At 43.1% G+C, this 20,874-nt stretch overlaps 1 long non-coding RNA gene across 1 annotated transcript in view; it reads right to left on the reverse strand.

The window, feature by feature from the left end:
* LOC139754472 (uncharacterized) overlaps nt 1-20,874 on the reverse strand; it is a 222,606-nt gene that overhangs the window by 66,241 nt on the left and 135,491 nt on the right. Inside the window, exon 2 of the long non-coding RNA XR_011713892.1 lies at nt 2,531-4,539. This is a non-coding gene — a long non-coding RNA (uncharacterized lncRNA). The remainder of the gene's footprint in view (nt 1-2,530; nt 4,540-20,874) is intronic.

Genomic DNA, 20,874 nt, shown 5'->3' on the forward strand with positions numbered 1-20,874 from the left:
TGATAACAGATAGCGATGGAGTGAGTATTTTGAAGGTTTGTTGAATGTGTTTGATGATAGAGTGGTTAGATATGGGGTGTTTTGGTCGGGTTGGTGTACAAAGAGAGAATGATTTGGTAATGAGAGAAGAGGTAGTGAAAGCTTTGCGGAAGATGAAGTCCGGGAAGGCGGCGGGTTTGGATAGTATTGAAGAGGAATATATTGAAATAGGGGTGACTGTGTGGTTGATTGGTTGGTAAGGACATTTAATGTATGTATAGACCATGGTGAAGTGCCTGAGGATTGGCGGAATGCATGCATAGTGCCATTGTACAAAGGCAAAGGTGATAAAGGTGTGTTCAAATTACAGAGGCATAAGTTTGTTGAGTATTCCTGGGAAATTATTTGGGAGGGTATTGACTGAGAGGGTGAAGGCATGTACAGAGCATCAGGTAGGTGAAGAGCAGTGTGGTTTCACAAGTGGTAGAGGATGTGTGGATCAGGTGTTTGCTTTTAATATTCTATGTGAGAAATACTTAGAAAAATATATGGATTTGTACGCAGCATTTTTGGATCCGGAGAGAGCATATGATAGGGTAGATAGAGATGCTTCGTGAAAGGTTTTAAGAGTATATGGTGTGGGAGGTAAGATGCTAGAATCAGTGAAAAGTCTTTACCAAGGATGTAAGGCATGTGTACGCGTAGGAAGAGAAGAGAATGACTGGTTTCCAGTGAATGTCTGTCTGCGGCAGAGGTGTGTGATGTCCCCGCGGTTGTTTAATTTGTTTATGGATGGGTTGGTTAGGGATGTAAGTGCAAGAGTCTTGGTGAGAGGGGCGAGTATGCGTGCAGTCTGTTGTGGGTGAGATGGCTTGGGAAGTGAGTCAGTTGATGTTTGCCGATGATACAGCTCCTTTGGCTGATTCGTGTGAGAAGCTGCAGAGGTTGGTGACTGAATTTGGAAAAGTGTGTGAAAGAAAGTTGAGAGTAAATGTGAATAAGAGCAAGGTTATTAGGTTCAGTAGGGTTGAGGGACAAGTCAATTGTGATGTAAGTCTAGATGGAGAAAAATTGGAGGAAGTGAAGTGTTTTAGATATCTGGGAGTGGACTTAGCAGCGGATGGAACCATGGAAGCAGAAGCGAGTCACAGGATGAGGGAGGGGGCGAAAGTTCTAGGGGCGTTGAAGAATGTGTGGAAGGAGAGAACGTTATCTCGGAGAGCGAAAATGGGTATGTTTGAAGGAATAGTGGTTCCAACAATGTTATATGGTTGCGAGGCATGGGCTATAGATAGGGTTGTCTATAGGAGGGTAGATGTGTTTGAAATATAATATTTGAGTACAATATGTGGTGTGAGGTGGTTTGAACGAGTAAGTAATCGAAGGGTAAGAGAGAGGTGTGGAAATAAAAAGAGTATGATTGAGAGAGCAGAAGAGGGTGCGTTGAAATGGTTTCGATATATGGAGAGAATGAGTGAGGAAAGACTGACAAAGAGGATATATGTATCAGAGGTGGAGGGAACAAGGAGAAGCGAGAGACCAAATTGGAGGTGGAAGGATGTAGTGAAAAAGATATTAAACGATCTTGGCCTGAACATACAGGAGGGTGAAAGGTGTGCAAGGAATGGAATGAATTAAAACGATATGGTACACCGGGGTCGACGTGCTGTCATTGGACTGAACCAAAGCATTTGAAGCGCCTGGGGTAAATCATAGATAGGTCTAAGGGGCCTGGATGTTGATAGGGAGCTGTGGTTTCGGTGCATTACATGTGACAGTTAGAGACTGAATGTGAACAAATGGGACCTTCTTTACTGTATTCCTGAATACACACACACACACACACACACACACACAGAGCAAACGTGAATGACAGGGACTGCCGTCTCAGGGCGCCACCAGTCCGGCGTAGAAGACCAGGTGATGTACATCTCCTCCCAGTGAATAGAACACGCTAACTAACCATAATGGATCGACTGACAAAGGTTGTGAACACTAGCTATCAGGATAACGACCATCATCATATTAGCCAGGACCATTAGGTCGGTAATGCACGCTTCTGATCATGGCGAGTAGGTCGGCAAATGACGTCAGTGGCAGTTATGACCCTCCTGGGAGGTTGTCAACAACGAGCCGCCGGTCGTATGAGGGAAGCAACAAACAATACATGACCTGTGTTACACTGCAGGTCGTGGCAGGTAAGGTTAGGTGTACTACAGCACAATAGGACATGGGTGAAATTGACCGAAAATTCCCGAGAATAAAGACATAACAATTACGTTAGATACAACATAACAGCTTGACAGCGAGATGTCATGTTGTTAAAGGCGTTGTGAGAGTTGGTGTGTGTGTGTGTGTGTGTGTGTGTGTGTGTGTGTGACATGAGCGTTGCTCCTGACTGCGGCATCCATCTCCTCCGTCCGGATGCTGACGGAGTGTTGCTTAATGTCAGCGATGAATATAAGGAAATAGGAAGGTTTATCACAGGTTATGGGTCAAGGATTGGCTTCATGAAGTCAAACTGGATAGTTGAGTGGATATTTTGACTTACCTGGAGGGGCGTGCTGACTCCAGGATCCCTGGAAGGATCACGGCCAGGAGGGCACATGCGTTTGGTGAAGAGGAGAGGAGTTAGACTCGCCATGGTCACTGAACGCCCGCCGCTCTCCGATACCTCTGATTTGGCCGTGGCGACGGTGTGAGATTTCTCTATTTTTCTGTCACAGTTTACCTTTTACATTTTCATTTGTTGACTCATATCTGTTCCTCATGATTCTATGCACGCAATTTTATAGATGAAGTCGGTTCTGCCAGCCTTGCAGAGCAAGGGTACCTGATGTGATCAACGTTTTATTTGTGAACCGATCAGCAAGGCGAACATTTCGAGATTGTTTACACTCGTCGCCATGGCAACGTAGACGGCGCACGTTACCTCTTTCTTCTGGTAGTCAACACCTCATGTATGAAGTCATAACGGCTTCGTTAATTAGCATGACAGATCGCTAATTCCATTTTCCGAAGCATATCTAGTCAAGTGGATGCTCGTAATCTGGATGGTATTTGTATTCTTTATTGCAGTAGAGATGCAGGTGTTATCTGCAGAGGATACAATTAATTCCTCCTTCAGGCATCACACTGAAACGTCAAGACACTTAAGTTTCTTTTCTAAGTTGCGTGATAATCAGACTCCGAGCTTGGACGGTTCTGGGAGAAGACGAAGATGACCAGGCATCACGCGTGACGCAAGGACGATCCACAGGACCTTCCTTCCTCCGGGGGCTGAGATCATGCCTTACTCGATCACCATCTCAGGAGGAGACGCTGCTTGACTGCCGTCCTCGCGGGTTCCTGGGTGTTGAGGACGTGATCCAGGCTAGCCAGGTCATGATGACCACAAGCGTCTGGTTCCGAGGAAGTGTGACGATAGTCAGTCATTCAATATTTAGGCAGGCGAGGGATAAGTTCATCGATCACTGGAGAGTCTGATTGGGAAATCCAGCGATCGACGAGCGTGTAGATGTGGCCAATGTTGAGCTCGTTCTTTTTAATTCCAGAGTTTTAGTTCCTGGAAATGATTAATTCCGAAATACCAAGGCTGAAGCAAGAGATAGTGACGGGGTTGTATGATGACGTTGTTTCAAGTGTCACTGATCTTGGCTGGTTGAGGTGTTCAGTGGATGAGACCTGACGACCCCGGAAGAAGGTCATGATGGCTCAGGTTGACACAACACCTTACTGTTGATAACAACACACCTGGAACTCTAAGACTATATGTATCCACTTTCTGCACCTACTCGGTAAGACGTTATCATATGAACCAATGGGATATTTATGTAACAAAACAACTCTGTGATAGTTTACGTATTGAGTATCTGCCCACTGGGGTCTGGCAAAGACCCTTTGTGACCTTTGTAATTCATTTGCGCTGCCGCTCACACGATGAACATGAGGGACACAGTAAACTCGCCGCTGACAGCGGCATAGGTCAAGTCAAGGTAGGTCGCGGCCTTCTGAAAGAGGTCGTCACCTCCTTGGAGGCAAGGTGTGACCATGGATGCAGGTTATGACCTAGGACACGACGTGTCGCTACGTAGCTTCTCGAGGTAAATCGCTAAACAGGAGGCAGGTTGTGACCAAGGGAGCAGGTCGTGTGACCCCGGAAATAGGTCTTGTGACCCCAGAGGCAAATATTGTGACCCTCGTCTTGTAACCTTAGAGAGGTTGTGTGACCTTGCAGACAGATCCTCGGCGCTGGGTAAGCTCGTAGCGCAGGACTTCGGCGACAGTACTCAACCCTCCTCTCAGGCAAGTCGTGACCTCCGAGGCACTTCGGGGCCTCCGAGATCGGTCGTAGCCTCTGGAGGGGGTGGTAGGTCGTGACGCCCGAGGCGGAGTTCTTGCGTAGACACAACACGTCAATAATCAGGGATTATTGTGCGTGGCTACTGTTCTGTGTGACGACCTTCCCTTCCTCGTGTTCCTCAGGGCCTTCCTCCACTTATCTGTCACTTTTTCTTCTTTATTCTCCAGTTTCTCCTTCTTCCTCTTCACCGCTGTGTCCTGCAAAGACAAAAGAATATACAGGGTGAGCTGTGATGAAGGTGAGGCAGTAAGATAACGTTACATAATCAAAATGTTCACAAACAATTAACCTGTGAATTAGTTTTGATGTAGAGAGGTTAACAATAGCATCACATTACAACGATACATAAACTCATTTGTATATTGCAATCATGTGTAGACTTTGATATTGTGCAAACCAGATTCTTTCGTTCGTAGACCAGTGAAAAGGAAGAGGAATTCTGTGACGTGTCACTGTGTTTAAAACTTTTTCCCAAAATTTTACAGTGAGTTTATAATTATTCAAGTGTTTTGTTCATCGACGTTTGTGTTGCGTATGTATGAATGATACTTATACTTATGAAGTGTAGGCAACAATTTTCTCTCTGCTTACGTATGCAAGAATGCACAGGGTTGTTATGGACCCATTAGTAACAACAGAAAAATCCTGAACATTAGGAAACATTAGCGTCGTTGCTCGTTGCCTGCCACCACCAAGCAAAGACACAGTGCCACTGAGGCCAGTGTATCAGGCTACCAACTCTAACAGTCCCTGAGGGGCGTTTACCAGGATATATTTTCGTGGTTTCGACCCCTGTGTCACTTTCACTCTAGCTCTGTCTTGCCATGGTGGTGTTCATCGATCGAGTGTGGCTGTCCACATTCTCTTACGAGCCGCCTGGAGTCGCTTGATGTTATGCACGTGACACTGAGTCAGTTTTGCATACACTTACTCCACCAACTACACACGTGCTTCTGCCACACTCCCTCTGGACATGAAGGTCAAGAAAATAACTTTAAAGCAGGCAATTACGAGCCATAAGTTGGATCCCCAGCGTGAAAGGAGACATCAGCAACAAACGAGTTCGTCCTCATTATTCTTTTTCTTTATTATTTTCTCTCTATCTTTTGCTGGCCTTTGATGGTGGTGAGGACAACAAAGGAAGACAGGAGAGGAGGAGGGGATGAGGGGAAAGAGGATAAAGAGAGAAACGGGTCTGCAGGAGGAGGGGGGAAGGTGTAAGGAGGTTGAGGGAGGAGAAAAGCCTGTAATAGGTGTGTGTGTGTGTGTGTGTGTGTGTGTGTGTGTGTGTATGTGTGTGTGTTGAGGAGGGAGGGAGGGAGGCGTGCAGAGGAATGAGCGAGAGGACACTTGACTGTTGAAAAGGGCAATGGACTCGGCGGATAACAGCTATGATGCAGAGGAAGAAAAGAAGGAGAGAGGAAAACACTTCATTGTGGACGATGGATTTGATTATGAATAATGAATACAGAGCGGATCGCGGGGAAGGGGAGAGATTTTATACAGATCCATCTTTACGACGAATGAAGAGGGCAGAGAAGAGGACCAGGGAGCTCCACGGGTGCTGCAGTCGCGCTGGAGAGCGAAGGAAATAGATTATTTATGGAGAGTCGTACACGAGATACGAACGGTAAACAACGGATAAAAAGATGAAAGTGAAGAGCCACACTTCAAGAGTGGAAGCCATTAGAACCCGAGAGAGAGAGAGAGAGAGAGAGAGAGAGAGAGAGAGAGAGAGAGAGAGAGAGAGAGAGAGAGAGAGAGAGAGATGATCAGTCTATCATTTGTCAAAGGGAGAGCGGAATATCAATGTCTGTGAGTATAATCAAGATGTGTGAGTCAAGCACACTATGAGGAAAGTTTCAACGTGAGCAGCATGCAGCACGGACCACCCAGCCAAACCCAACAGCAACTGAGCTGCCAGACTGTTGATAAATAACAAGGTCTGTGATCTTGATCTGGATCACACATTCTCAATAACCTCAACACTTCTTCCCTGAACGACTCTTTGTGGTGAGAAAGTATCATCAAATCGAGATATGCATTTTAATGGGATGACACACACACACACACACACACACATCCGAGCCTGAGTTAGTTACCTATTCATCGACCATCGCTTTCTCTTGGTCACATACTCATTACTTTACATTTGCTCGATTTGATATTCATCAATCATGTGTCAGACCAACTTTGGATCTAACCTAACCTGTCCGAATGGTGTATGATAGCACTTGGGAGAACCATTGCTCTACTCTGCCCAATTCTCAAACTGATATTTCTCTGGACCAGTAGTGCTTTGCGGACTAAGATGCATCCAGCTGTGCTGTTCGTATAGCGGACGTCATCTTGGTTGGGTCGGAGTCCCACGTCTTTTGCACTATTAATCCTTATCGTCTGAATCATGATTTGATCGCTCTTGCTTTGAAGCCTGGGCATTAAGGACTCACCGGGTCATGTAGCTCTTCCCTTCTCTAACAACTCTTTCCAATTCAATATCCGCCTGAGACAAGTGCCAAAACTGTTATTCATATTCAAGCACATTATCATGTTGACATGACCAAAAAGCATCACTTAGTAACTTGTGCAATTTGGTTTTTCCCTCTCTACCCTGACCTGATCACTCTATACCTAACTCTTCTATTGATGAAGTCGCTCTTTTTGTAAACTTATTTTCCTCTAAGTCCATGTGATTTCACGTATAGTCCTTCCACTTCACTTCCTCCCACTGAGACTATGCCGTCTCGTCTAATCTTCTAAGCACAAGTTCTTCTGAGTATCCTCCCACCAACAGGAGGGTAAGGTGTATGGTCTGGATGACGTACCTCCTCCATTCCAAAGGGACGTGTCACTAAGTTTGTTCTAATTCTAGCTCTCCTATTCTGTCTTTGTCTATCATTTATCCCTCTTCTTTGGGAGACATGCTTTGGTGTAGCCTCGCTCTAAACAAGGAGGCAGCTTCAACCTTTCCAAATGTCGCCCTGTGGCTTTGACTTCTCTTCTCCCTAAAATCTTTGAAGCTCCTCAAGTGTTTCTTCAGCAATTAGAATCACATTCCCTTTTTTGAAGTCACTAATACGGCTTTCATGGTGCAAGTTATCTCTCCTGTGTCACTCACCTCCTCTCTCAGAGATTTTGATGAATCTTTTGTCGTGGCCTTCGACATCTCTAAAGCATTTGAGATTGTGTAGCAGAAGACTTTGCTTTCTAAATTTCTATATTTTGGCTTCTCTGCTTCTCTATATTCTATATCGCTTAGCTTCCTTTCTCGTAGTTCCATCGCAGTTGTAGCTGATGGAGTGATCTTTTCCCTCTTATCCTGTCAATGTTCCTCAGGCTTATGATCTATCGCCTAATCCTCTTTCTTTCTCCATAAATGATCGTCTTTTCAACTCTAAACCTATTCACTCTTACGACAACGATTCCACTCAATATACTTCAACTCAATATCCTTCCTTGCTTCACTCCAATACTCATTCTCTTAGTCTTGACCTGTGTAACACCTTAGAATCGGGAAGCAATAACCTGGATGAACACCACAGAGCAAAAGCACAGCTTCTACCGGTATCATTAAGTCTCAGTCGGATCCATCAGGGAAGAATATGAAAAATTACACGAAATTACAGACTAGTCTTGCCGACGATAGTAGTCTATTAGACACTGGAGTGGGCAGTCAAAAAGCAAATGGAAGTTTATTTCCAAAAGGAGAAATTACCTAAACGAGAGACATCAAGGGTTTGAGGGATCGAGATCATGTGTAACAATTATCTCAGACTCTTGTGTTCAGACAAAAGCCATGAGTAGATGGATGGAACTATACCAAGCAGGAGGTTTGTAACGAAGATGGATTTCTAGACGGCAATAACAGGAAAAAGTTCCTTAGATCGATGGAAAATAATCTCTACAGAGGACTCATGCCAAGGAGCTGCCAGGCTTGGTCTTACGACCATTGTTCTTCACGAACTGTGAAAATAAAACACCAAAAGGATCGGAACCACACCATAATAGGATTACAGCTGATGCCAAGGTCGTGAGGTTTACAAAGGAATACAAAAGAATTGAAACAGCAACATATAACTAGGTCCCTCCGAGGATGTTTGTGATAGTGGAAGATATCAAAACCTCACAGATTAGTGCGGCAAAAGTAGAAAGCTATAAAGAAAATTCAAAGAAAAGACCAACAAACTGTCAGTGTAACTTAGGAGAAAAATATTGTTAGTGATAGAATTGAGGCGAAACATTTAATGAGTCTATTCACTATAATTAGCAAATCATTTCAGATGTTAAAAATCCTGCTGAAAAAAGTGTTTCGCCTCATTCAAGGTAAAATGTTTGCTCTCGAGTTGGTATCCATTACTGCAATTAAAGCCAGACGAATCAAGACTCAAATAGCTTGTTACAACTAGCTAATCAAAGTCTTTGAAAACCTGTATTAGATCACCTCTTTTCTAAGCTAGATAGATTCAAGTCGTTCACTCGGTTCTCATAGGATTTGTTTCCTTCTTTTTAATATATCAATCCAAGTAGGGAAACCAAAACTAATCAAAATATTCAAGATGGGGACGCATCAGTAAATTATGAAGAGTCAACTCCAACAAAGAATCTGAGAATCTTGCTTGCTCTTTTTACAGCTTCCATTTACTGCTTATTTGAATTTAGGTCACAAGAGATAAGTACGACCAAATCTTTTTCCTTATAACATAGCATACCTTTTCGTTTTTACTATCCATTTGTAAATCTTTGCACTTGTCGATATCAAAATCTATTTGCAATTTATGACCCCAGTCCATCAGTTTGTTTATTTCATTTTTAAAGTGCAGAAGTTCAAGTTCATTTGTATATTTATTTCTCAGCGAAGTTTTGCAATGCAGCCCATCATCAGTATCACTGATATACATGAGAATGAGAACCGGTCTTAAAACAGTTCCCTGAGGCACGCCACTTGTTATGTCTAGCCATTTTGAGGTTGAACCATTAATTACAACTCTTTGTTCATAGCTAGTAAAGCAATTTCCTAACCCCCCCAAAGTAGAAGCCCATCTATACTGTGTGCCTTAACTTGTGTTAGTAGCCGTTGATGTGGAACTTCGTACAATGCTTTTTGAAAATTTAGATAGATGACAACTCCTTCACTTGCAGCATCATACATGTTGATTATATCATAAAGAAATCAAACACATCTTTCAGACTTCAGCGATTTCGTCGAAAACTATGCTGAAAATTGTTTATTGAGGGGTAGTCCTCTTCATGACCGTGACGCATTCACGGGGCCGCCAAGGGACGAGCACATAGGTTCGAATCCTGACTTCGGCAGTTGGTCAACTGTCAACCCAGCTATTCATCCACCTCATACAGAAGAAGGAGTCAAGCGGGAGTGCTCATCCTCCTCGAAGGCTCAGATTGGGGTGTCTAAGTGTGTGTGGATGTAACCAAGATGAGAAAAAAGGAGAGATAGGTAGTATGTTTGAGGAAAGGAACCTGGATGTTTTGGCACTGAGTGAAATGAAGCTCAAGGGTAAAGGGGAAGAGTGGTTCGGGAATGTCTTTGGAGTAAAGTCAGGGGTTAGTGAGGGGACAAGAGCAAGGGAAGGAGTAGCACTATTCCTAAAACAGGAGTGATGGGAGTATGTGATAGAGTGTAAGAAAGTAAACTCTGGATTGATATGGGTAAAACTGAAAGTGGATGGAGATAAATAGCTGATTGTTGGTGCATATGCACCTGGGCATGAGAAGAAAGGTCATGAGAAGCAAGTGTTTCGGGAACAGCTGAGTGTGTTAGTAGTTTTGATGCACGAGACCGGGTTATAGTGATGGGTGATTTGAATGCAAAGGTGAGTAATGTGGCAGTTGAGGAAATAAATGGTGTAAATGGGGTGTTCAGTGTTGTAAATGGAAATGGTGAAGAGCTTGCAGATTTATGTACCGAAAAAGGACTGGTGATTGGGAATACCTGGTTTGAAAAGAGAGATGTACATAAGAATACGTATGTAAATAGGAGAGATGGCCAGAGAGCGTTAAGGGATTACATATTAATTGATAGGGGCGTGAAAGAGAGACTTTTGGATGTTAATGTGCTGAGAGGTGAGCTGGAGGGATGTCTGATCATTACCTTATAGAGGCAAAGGTGAAGATATGTAGAGGTTTTCAGAAAAGAAGAGAGAATGTTAGGGTGAAGGGAGTGGTGAGAGTAAGTGAGCTTGAGAAGGAGACTTGCGTGAGAAAGTACCAGGAGAGACAGAATACAGAATGGAAAAAGGTAAGAACAAAGGACGTAAGGGGAGTGGGGGAGGAATGGGATGTATTTAGGGAAGCAGTGATGGCTTGCGCAAAAGATGCTTGTGGCATGAGAAGCGTGGGAGGTGGGCAGATTAGAAAGGGTAGTGAGTGGTGGGATGAAGAAGTAAGATCATTAGTGAAAGAGAAGAGAGAGGCATTTGGACGATTTTTGCAGGGAAATAATGTAAATCAGTGGGAGATGTATAAAAGATAGAGGCAGGAGGTCAAGAAAAAGTTGCAAGAGGTGAAAAGAGGGCAAATGAGAGTTGGGGTGAGAGAGTATCATTAAATTTTAGGGAAAATAAAAAGATGTTTTGGAAGGAGGTAAATAAAGTGCGTAAGGCAAAGGAACAAATGGGAACATCAGTGAAGGGGGCTAATGGGGAGGTGATAACAAGTAGTGGTGATGTGAGAAGGAGATGGAGTGAGTATTTTGAAGGTTTGTTGAATGTGTTTAATGATAGAGTGGCAGATATAGGGTGTTTTGGTCGAGGTGGTGTGCAAAGTGAGAGGGTTAGGAAGAATGATTTGGTAAACAGAGAAGAGGTAGTAAAAGCTTTGCGGAAGATGAATGCCGGCAAGGCAGCGGGTCTGGATGGTATTGGAGTGGAATTTATTAAAAAAAGGAGGTGACTGTATTGTTGAGTGGTTGGTAAGGTTATTTAATGTATGTATGACTCATGGTGAGGTGCCCGAGGACTGGCGGAATGCTTGCATAGTGCTACTGTACAAAAGGCAAAGTGGATAAAAGTGAGTGCTCAAATTACAGAGGTATAAGTTTGTTGAGTATTCCCTGGTAAATTATATGGGAGGGTATTGATTGAGAGGGTGAAGGCATGTACAGAGCATCAGATTGGGGAGGAGCAGTGTGGTTTAAGAAGTGGTAGAGGATGTGTGGATCAGGTGATTGCTTTGAAGAATGTATGTGAGAAATACTTAGAAAAGCAAATGGATTTGTATGTAGCATTTATAGATCTGGAGAAGACATATGATAGAGTTGATAGAGATGCTCTGTGGAAGGTATCAAGAATATATTGTGTAGAAGGCAAGTTGTTAGAAGCAGTGAAAAGTTTTTATCGAGGATGTAAGGCATTTGTACGAGTGAGAAGAGAGGAAAGTGATTGGTTCTCAGTGAACGTTGGATTACGGCAGGGGTGTGTGATGTCTCCATGGTTGTTTAATTTGTTTATGGATGGGATTGTTAGGGAGGTGAATGCAAGAGTTTTGGAAAGAGGGGCAAGTATGAAGTCTGTTGTGGATGAAAGAGCTTGGGAAGTGAGTCAGTTGTTGTTGGCTGATGATACAGCGCTGGTGGTTGATTCGGGTGAGAAACCGCAGAAGCTGGTGACTGAATTTGGTAAAGTGTGTGAAAGAAGAAACCTGAGAGTAAATGTGAATAAGAGCAAGGTTATTAGGTACAGTATTGTTGAGGGACAAGCCAATTGGGAGGTAGGTTTGAATGGAGAAAAACTGGAGGAAGTGAAGTATTTTAGATATCTGGGTGTGGATTTGGCAGCGGAAGGAACCAGTGAAGCAGAAGTGAGTCATAGCGTGGGGGAGGTGGCGAAAGTTCTGGGAGCGTTCAAAAATGTGTGGAAGGCAAGAACGTTATCTCGGAAAGCAAAAATGTGTATGTTTGAAGGAATAGTGGTTCCGACAATGTTATATGGGTGCGAGGCGTGGGCTATAGATAGAGTCGTGCGGAGGAGGGTGGATGTGTTGGAAATGAGATGTTTGAGGACAATACGTGGTGTGAGGTGGTTTGATCCAGTGAGTAATGAAAGGGTAAAAGAGATGTGTGGTGATAAAAGGAGTGCGGGTGAGAGTGGAGAAGAGAGAGTATTGAAATGGTTTGGTCACATGGAGAGAATGAGTGAGAGAGATTGACGAAGAGGATATATGTGACATATGACATGGCACCCCCTACACTCCGCGCGTGCGAAGTAGAGCTAGAAAAAGACAACAAGGCCACATTCGTTCACACTCAGTCTCTAGCTGTCATGCATAACGCACCGAAACCACAGCTCTCTTTCCACATCCAGGCCCCACAGACCTTTCAATGGTTTACCCTAGACGCTTCACATGCCCTGGTTCAGTCCATTAACAGCACGTCGACCCCGGTATACCACATTGTTCCAATTCACTCTATTCCTTGCATGCCTTCCACCCTCCTGCATGTTCAGGCCCCGATCACTCAAAATCTTTTTCACTTCATATTTCCACCTCCAATTGGGTCTCCCACTTCTCCTCGTTCCCTCCACCTCTGACACATATATCCTCTTGGTCAATCTTTCCTCACTCAATCTCTCCATATGACCAAACCACTTCAAAACACCCTCCTCTGCTTTCTCAACCAAACTCTTTTTATTACCACACATATCTCTTAACCTATTATTACTTACTCGATCAAACAACCTCACACCACATACTGTCCTCAAACATCTCATTTCCAGCACATCCACCCTCCGCACAGCTCTATCTATAGCCCACGCCTCGCAACCATATAACATTGTTGGAACCACTATTCCCTCAAACATAACCATTTTTGCTTTCCGAGATAATGTTCTCGACTTCCACACATTCTTCAACGCTCCCAGAACCTTCACCCCCTTCCCCACCCTATGATTCACTTCCGCTTCCATGGTTCCATCCGCTGCCAAATCGACTCCCAGATATCTAAAACACTTCACTTCCTCCAGTTTTTCTCCATTCAAACTTACCTCCCAATTGTCTTGTCCCACAACCCTACTGTACCAAATAACCTTGCTCTTGTTCACATTTACTCTCTTTCTTCTTTCACACACTTTAACAAACTCAGTCACCAGCTTCTGCAGTTTCTCACATGAATCAGCCACCAGAGCTGTATCATCAGCGAACAGCAACTGACTGACTTCCCAAGCTCTCACACACACAACATTCTGCATACTTGCCCCTCTTTCCAAAACTCTTGCATTCACCTCCCTAACAACCCCATCCATAAACAAATTAAACAACCATGGAGACTTCACACACCCCTGCCGCAAACCAACATTCACTGAGAACCAATCACTTTCCTCTCTTCCTACACGTACACATGCCTTACATCCTCGATGAGGCCTAGATGTGGAAGGGGAGCTGTGGTTTTGATTCATTACGCCTCAACGAGGCAGCACACGAGGAATGGCCCAACCCACCCATATACACATGTATATCCATAAACGCCTATACACGCACATATACATGCATATGCATTTGAACGTATACATACATATACATACACAGACATAAACATATATGCACATGTACATATTCATACTTGTTGCCTCCATCCATTTCCATCGCTATCCTGTCACGCATGAAATCCCCTACCCCCAAACTCGAACCCCACCCCCAGCCACCCACTCCCCACCGCCACCATCACCAGCGAGGTAGCGCCAGGAAGGGACAAAAAAGGCCACATTCTTTCACACTCAGTTTCTAGCTGTCATGTGTAATGCACTGAAACCCCAGAGTTAATGGGATGGCCTTGATCAGGCCCTCAGCTGTCTGTGCCGCCTCAGCAAACAAAAAAGAAAAAAATGTTTTCCAAGCACTGACGTTAAGCTGATTGGACGATAATTTTCGGGGAATGACATTATTTTTGAATATCGGGATACATTGGCAAACTGCCATTCACGTGGAAGATTCCATGTAGCAAGTGAATTATTGAGTAGAGCAATCAAGGGCTTAACTCTCTCATTTTTCTCCTCTTTCATTGTCTTAGGATAAAACTTACCAGGAAGATAATGAATGAAAGGAAAAAAGAAAATTGTATCAGCTTATTGAAGGACTTGAATAGCCCTAAAGCTTATCTAATATATATTTAATGAAGCTTAACCCAAGTAAACGCAAAATCATAAGACTTGAACGCATGTGAAAGCAATGGTTTCGTCATGAATATAATCACGCAGGAAAAACCCAAAGGAATTTGCGCATTATCCCTAACATCTCACCAGGACAACACCTCAGGTGAATTGCCAGGGAGCCAGACACGTTGCTGACAAATACTGAAAAAAAAAGCATTATAGTTTATCAATAAGGAAATGTTGAACAAACTATTCACGACAACGAAAGAATAGGACTAGAAGAGATCAGTAGAAATGGTTCTTAAGATAAGAGAAATGAACCATTGGGAGATTTGCCAGCACGATGATAAAGGAAAGAAACCATAGAGAGAACAACCTAATGCCATAACAGGAAACTGAGTAAGAAACTTGTAATAAAGAAGTTAAGAAACATTTTTACAGTAAGACATATGTCAGTATGTGAAGAAATTGGTGAATGCTAGCAATATGAAAAAAAAGCTGTTTGATACCAGAGAAATTTCAAAGAATGAGAACCCGCGAGCGTAAAGCAATCTTCCAGCATATTACAAATGGGTACTTACAAATTGCACACACGCACACACACACACACACACACACACACACACACACACACACACACAGGTGTGTCGAGGCGGTGGACAGAGACAGAGGGAGATAGAAAAGAAACTTAAGATAAAAAAGACCGAAGTAGATAGAGGCGTTAACAAGGGACAGGTTTATAGACGACACAGGAGCCAGTCGCGACTAAAGAGCATTTGAATACATGCAGTCGGTACTATACAATATGGTAAGAGGAACAGAAAACATCTGAAAGAAGATTCAGATAAACGAAAGCACTAAGAAGAAGGTAGAATGGCTGACAGATTTACCAGAAGGAAAGTATTCCATCACCATGGTTAACATTACAGTGTCAGACACACTTGGACTGGTGCTGACCTCCTTCCCCTTGTCAGTCAAGACAAACAACACTCATCACGTAACAGTGAACACTGGCACCGTCATCTAACAATGTTCACATAACAGTGAACACTGGCACCGTTCAAACTTCTCCTACGATGAACAATTGAATTTCAGGTTATTGACGGCAACAGCTGTAACTCCTCCCCTCTCCCCAGCAAGTGACCCAGTGTTACTAGATTCCTCACCTCAGTGTCCACGAGCCAGTAATGATGTACGAGTTCCACGACCCTGCCTGGCTCCCTCACCCCCGGCCACCTCGGCTCCTCCTGGGTTAGAGCGATCGCCATATAGACGATGAAATCAATACAGAAAATGGAGCAGTGACTTGTGGAATGCTGGATGTCAAGGTGACTGTATGTGTGGGTGAGTAGATCTGTGGGTAGGTAGATGTGTGTGGGTAGGTAGATGAGTGTGGATGGTTAGATGTGTGTGGGTGGGTAGATGTGTTTGGGTGAGTAGATGTGTGTGGGTGAGTAGATGTGCGTGGGTGGGTAGATATGTTTGTGGATGGGAAGATGTGTGGGGGTGGATAGATGTGTTTGGGTGAGTAGATGTGTGTGGGTGAGTAGATGTGCGTGGGTGGGTAGATATGTTTGTGGATGGGAAGATGTGTGTGGGTGGATAGATGTGTTTGGGTGAGTAGATGTGTGTGGGTGAGTAAAATGTGCGTGGGTGGGTATATATATATGTGTGGGTGGGAAGATGTGTGTGGGTGGGTAGATGAGTGTGGATGGGTAGATTTATGTGGGTTAGTAGATGTGTGTGGGTAGGTAGATGAGTGTGGATGGGTAAATAGATGTGCGTTGTTAGTGGGTAGATGACATAGAACATATCTGGCTGGGAAGGGGTCGGCACACCATCTACTATCAAGACCACCACCACTGCCATAACCACACCCACCACTGTAACTACCACTGTCATAACCACACCCACCACTACAACTACCACTGTCATAACCACAACCACCACTACAGCTACCACCGCCATAACCACACCCACTACTACAGCTACCACTATCATAACCCCACACATCGCTACAATTACCATCAGCATCATAATGACCAATATCACCATCACCAACACTACCACCACAACCATCAACACTACCCTCAATACCACTACCATCACCACCACAATCGCCACAACCACTGCCAGCCCCACCACCACAACCACTAGTGGTTGTGGTGGTTGTGGTGGAGGTGATTTTATTCTACAACTTACAATGGTAACTGGCCTTTTACTTCCATGACGCCGGCGACCCTGACGTGTGCAGTGTATAGGTGCAAACACCATGAGGGAGGAACCTACACATCATGTATGTTAGGATTTACCTCACGACGGTGATATGGTCTGGCTTGAGGTCATTCTGTTGATGATGAAGAGAACAACGACCTGTACTGTATGTATGACTGATGGCACCTCACACCACCTGATCACCATCATCACCAACAATTCTATCATCACCAACATGAGTTTCATCACCAACACTTCCATTACCAATAGCATTTCCACTGTTACATGAAACTCCAACACTTACACCATTACCATTGATAACAACACTGCTAACACTAATACTGGTTACGTTAACCATTTCAGCATCAACACCATCACAATGCCAACAGTCATTACCATGGCTATTAATGTAATCATATCCATCAAACTCACCACCATCAACATTCTCTTCAATGACAACATCACCACCACCAAAGTTCCATCATCACCAACATCAACCAAATCATCATTGTTACCATTATATTTACCATCAACATTACCCAAGTCACTAATATTACCTTCATAACCACAACCATAACCAGCAATACAAACCCCGAAAAAAATCATCACAATCGTTAACACCATCAAAATTATCATCATAATCTCTAACATCAACATCAACATTCCATCAACACAAACGTCACCTGTAAAACTAACATCACCAACACCATCACCAGTAACAATTACAACATCACACACCATCACCACCAGCAACACCTTCACCACTCCCAGTCCTCCCTCCCCGAACGTATATTGGCTACTGTTTACTTCTCCAGTGAGGTTACCGAGTCGAACCCCGCCTGACCTTCAACAACCTTACTCTAACGATCGCTTAACACGAAAGCAATTTCTAATTGATCAATACTAATGTCATGAACAGCCAATATATATATTAATATATCATATATATATATATATATATATATATATATATATATATATATATATATATATATATATATATATATATATATATATACATATATATATATATATATACATATATTATATATTTATTTTTTTTATTATACTTTGTCGCTGTCTCCCGCGTTTGCGAGGTAGCGCAAGGAAACAGACGAAAGAAATGGCCCAACCCCCCCCATACACATGTATATACATACGTCCACACACGCAAATATACATACCTACACAGCTTTCCATGGTTTACCCCAGACGCTTCACATGCCTTGATTCAATCCACTGACAGCACGTCAACCCTGGTATACCACATCGCTCCAATTCACTCTATTCCTTGCCCTCCTTTCACCCTCCTGCATGTTCAGGCCCCGATCACACAAAATCTTTTTCACTCCATCTTTCCACCTCCAATTTGGTCTCCCTCTTCTCCTCGTTCCCTCCACCTCCGACACATATATCCTCTTGGTCAATCTTTCCTCACTCATTCTCTCCATGTGCCCAAACCACTTCAAAACACCCTCTTCTGCTCTCTCAACCACGCTCTTTTTATTTCCACACATCTCTCTTACCCTTACGTTACTCACTCGATCAAACCACCTCACACCACACATTGTCCTCAAACATCTCATTTCCAGCACATCCATCCTCCTGCGCACAACTCTATCCATAGCCCACGCCTCGCAACCATACAACATTGTTGGAACCACTATTCCTTCAAACATACCCATTTTTGCTTTCCGAGATAATGTTCTCGACTTCCACACATTCTTCAAGGCCCCCAGAATTTTTGCCCCCTCCCCCACCCTATGATCCACTTCCGCTTCCATGGTTCCATCCGCTGCCAGATCCACTCCCAGATATCTAAAACACTTCACTTCCTCCAGTTTTTCTCCATTCAAACTCACCTCCCAATTGACTTGACCCTCAACCCTACTGTACCTAATAACCTTGCTCTTATTCACATTTACTCTTAACTTTCTTCTTCCACACACTTTACCAAACTCAGTCACCAGCTTCTGCAGTTTCTCACATGAATCAGCCACCAGCGCTGTATCATCAGCGAACAACTGACTCACTTCCCAAGCTCTCTCATCCCCAACAGACTTCATACTTGCCCCTCTTTCCAAAACTCTTGCATTTACCTCCCTAACAACCCCATCCATAAACAAATTAAACAACCATGGAGACATCACACACCCCTGCCGCAAACCTACATTCACTGAGAACCAATCACTTTCCTCTCTTCCTACACGTACACATGCCTTACATCCTCGATAAAAACTTTTCACTGCTTCTAACAACTTTCCTCCCACACCATATATTATTAATACCTCCCACAGAGCATCTCTATCAACTCTATCATATGCCTTCTCCAGATCCATAAATGCTACATACAAATCCATTTGCTTTTCTAAGTATTTCTCACATACATTCTTCAAAGCAAACACCTGATCCACACATCCTCTACCATATATATATATATATATATATATATATATATATATATATATATATATATATATATATATCATCATTATATCATTATACTTTGTCGTTGTCTCCCGCGTGAGCGAGGTAGCGCAAGGAAACAGACGAAAGAATGGCCCAACCCACCCACATGCACATGTGTATACATACACATCCACACACGCACATATATATACCTATACACTTCACCGTATACATATATATAAATACACAGACATATGCATATATACAAACGTGAATAATTCATCCTTACATCTTTTATTCATTCTCGTCGCCACACCACCACACATGAAATGATAACCCTCCTCCCACCCACACGCGCGCTAGCCACAAGGAAAATAAAACACGATTATTCGAGCGCTGTCGTGATGACTAACATCATCAGAAGGTCAGATATATTCCTAACAAAGTGAATTATCAAGAAAGTGTTCGAATCATCACTTTTCATTTTTTATGCCTACCTGCATATTCTAAACAATGTGTCCTTTTGTGATATATATATATATATATATATATATATATATATATATATATATATATATATATATATATATATATATATATATATATATATATATATATATATATATATATATTTGTTCATCTATTTATTTTATTTATTACACTTTGTCGCTATCTCCCGCGTTAGCGAAGTAGCGCAAGGAAACAGACGAAAGAACGGCCCAACACACCCACATACACGTCTATATACATACACTGCCACACACGCACATATACATACCTATACATCTCAACGTATACATATATATACACACACAGAAATATACATATATATATATATATATATATATATATATATATATATATATATATATATATATATATATATATACACACACATATACATATATACACATGTACATAATTCATACTGTCGGTCCTTATTCATTCCCGTCGCAACCCCGCCACACTTGAAATGAAAAGTTCCTCCCCCTGCATGTGCGCTAGGTAGCGCTAGGAAAAGACAAAAAAGGCCACATTCGTTCGCACTCAGTCTCTAGCTGTCATGTATAATGCACCGAAACCACAGCTCCCTTTCCACATCCAGGCCCCAAAAAACTTTCCATGGTTTACCCCAGACGCTTCACATGCCCTAGTTCAATCCACTGACAGCACATCGACCCCGGTATACCACATCGTTCCAATTCACTCTATTCCTTGCATGCCTTCCACCCTCCTGCATGTTTAGGCCCCGATCACTCAAAATCGTTTTAACTCCATCTTTCCAACTCCAATTTAGTCTTCCGCTTCTCGTTCCCTCCACCTCTGACACATATATCCTCTTTGTCAATATTTCCTCACTCATTCTCTCCATGTGACCAAACCATTTCAAAACACCCTCTTCTGCTCTCTCAACCACACTTTTTTATTACCACACATCTCTCTTACCCTTTCATTAAATACTCGATCAAACCACCTCACACAACATATTGTCCTCAAACATTTCATTTCCAGCACATCTACCCTCCTCCGCACAACTCTATCTATAGCCCACGCCTCGCAACCATAAAACATTGTTGGAACCACTATTCCTTCAAACATACACATTTTTGCTTGCCAAGAGAACGTTCTCGACTTCCACACATTTTTCAACGCTCCCAGAACTTTCGTCCCCTCCTCCACCCTATGATCAACTTCCGCTTCCATTGTTCCATCCACTGCCAAATACCCTCCGAGATATCTAAAACACTTCACTTCCTCCAATTTTTCTCCATTCAAACTTACCTCCCAGTTGACTTGTCCCTTAACCTT

Source organism: Panulirus ornatus, chromosome 17, assembly GCF_036320965.1.
Source record: "Panulirus ornatus isolate Po-2019 chromosome 17, ASM3632096v1, whole genome shotgun sequence".
Taxonomy (NCBI): Eukaryota; Metazoa; Arthropoda; class Malacostraca; order Decapoda; family Palinuridae; genus Panulirus; species Panulirus ornatus.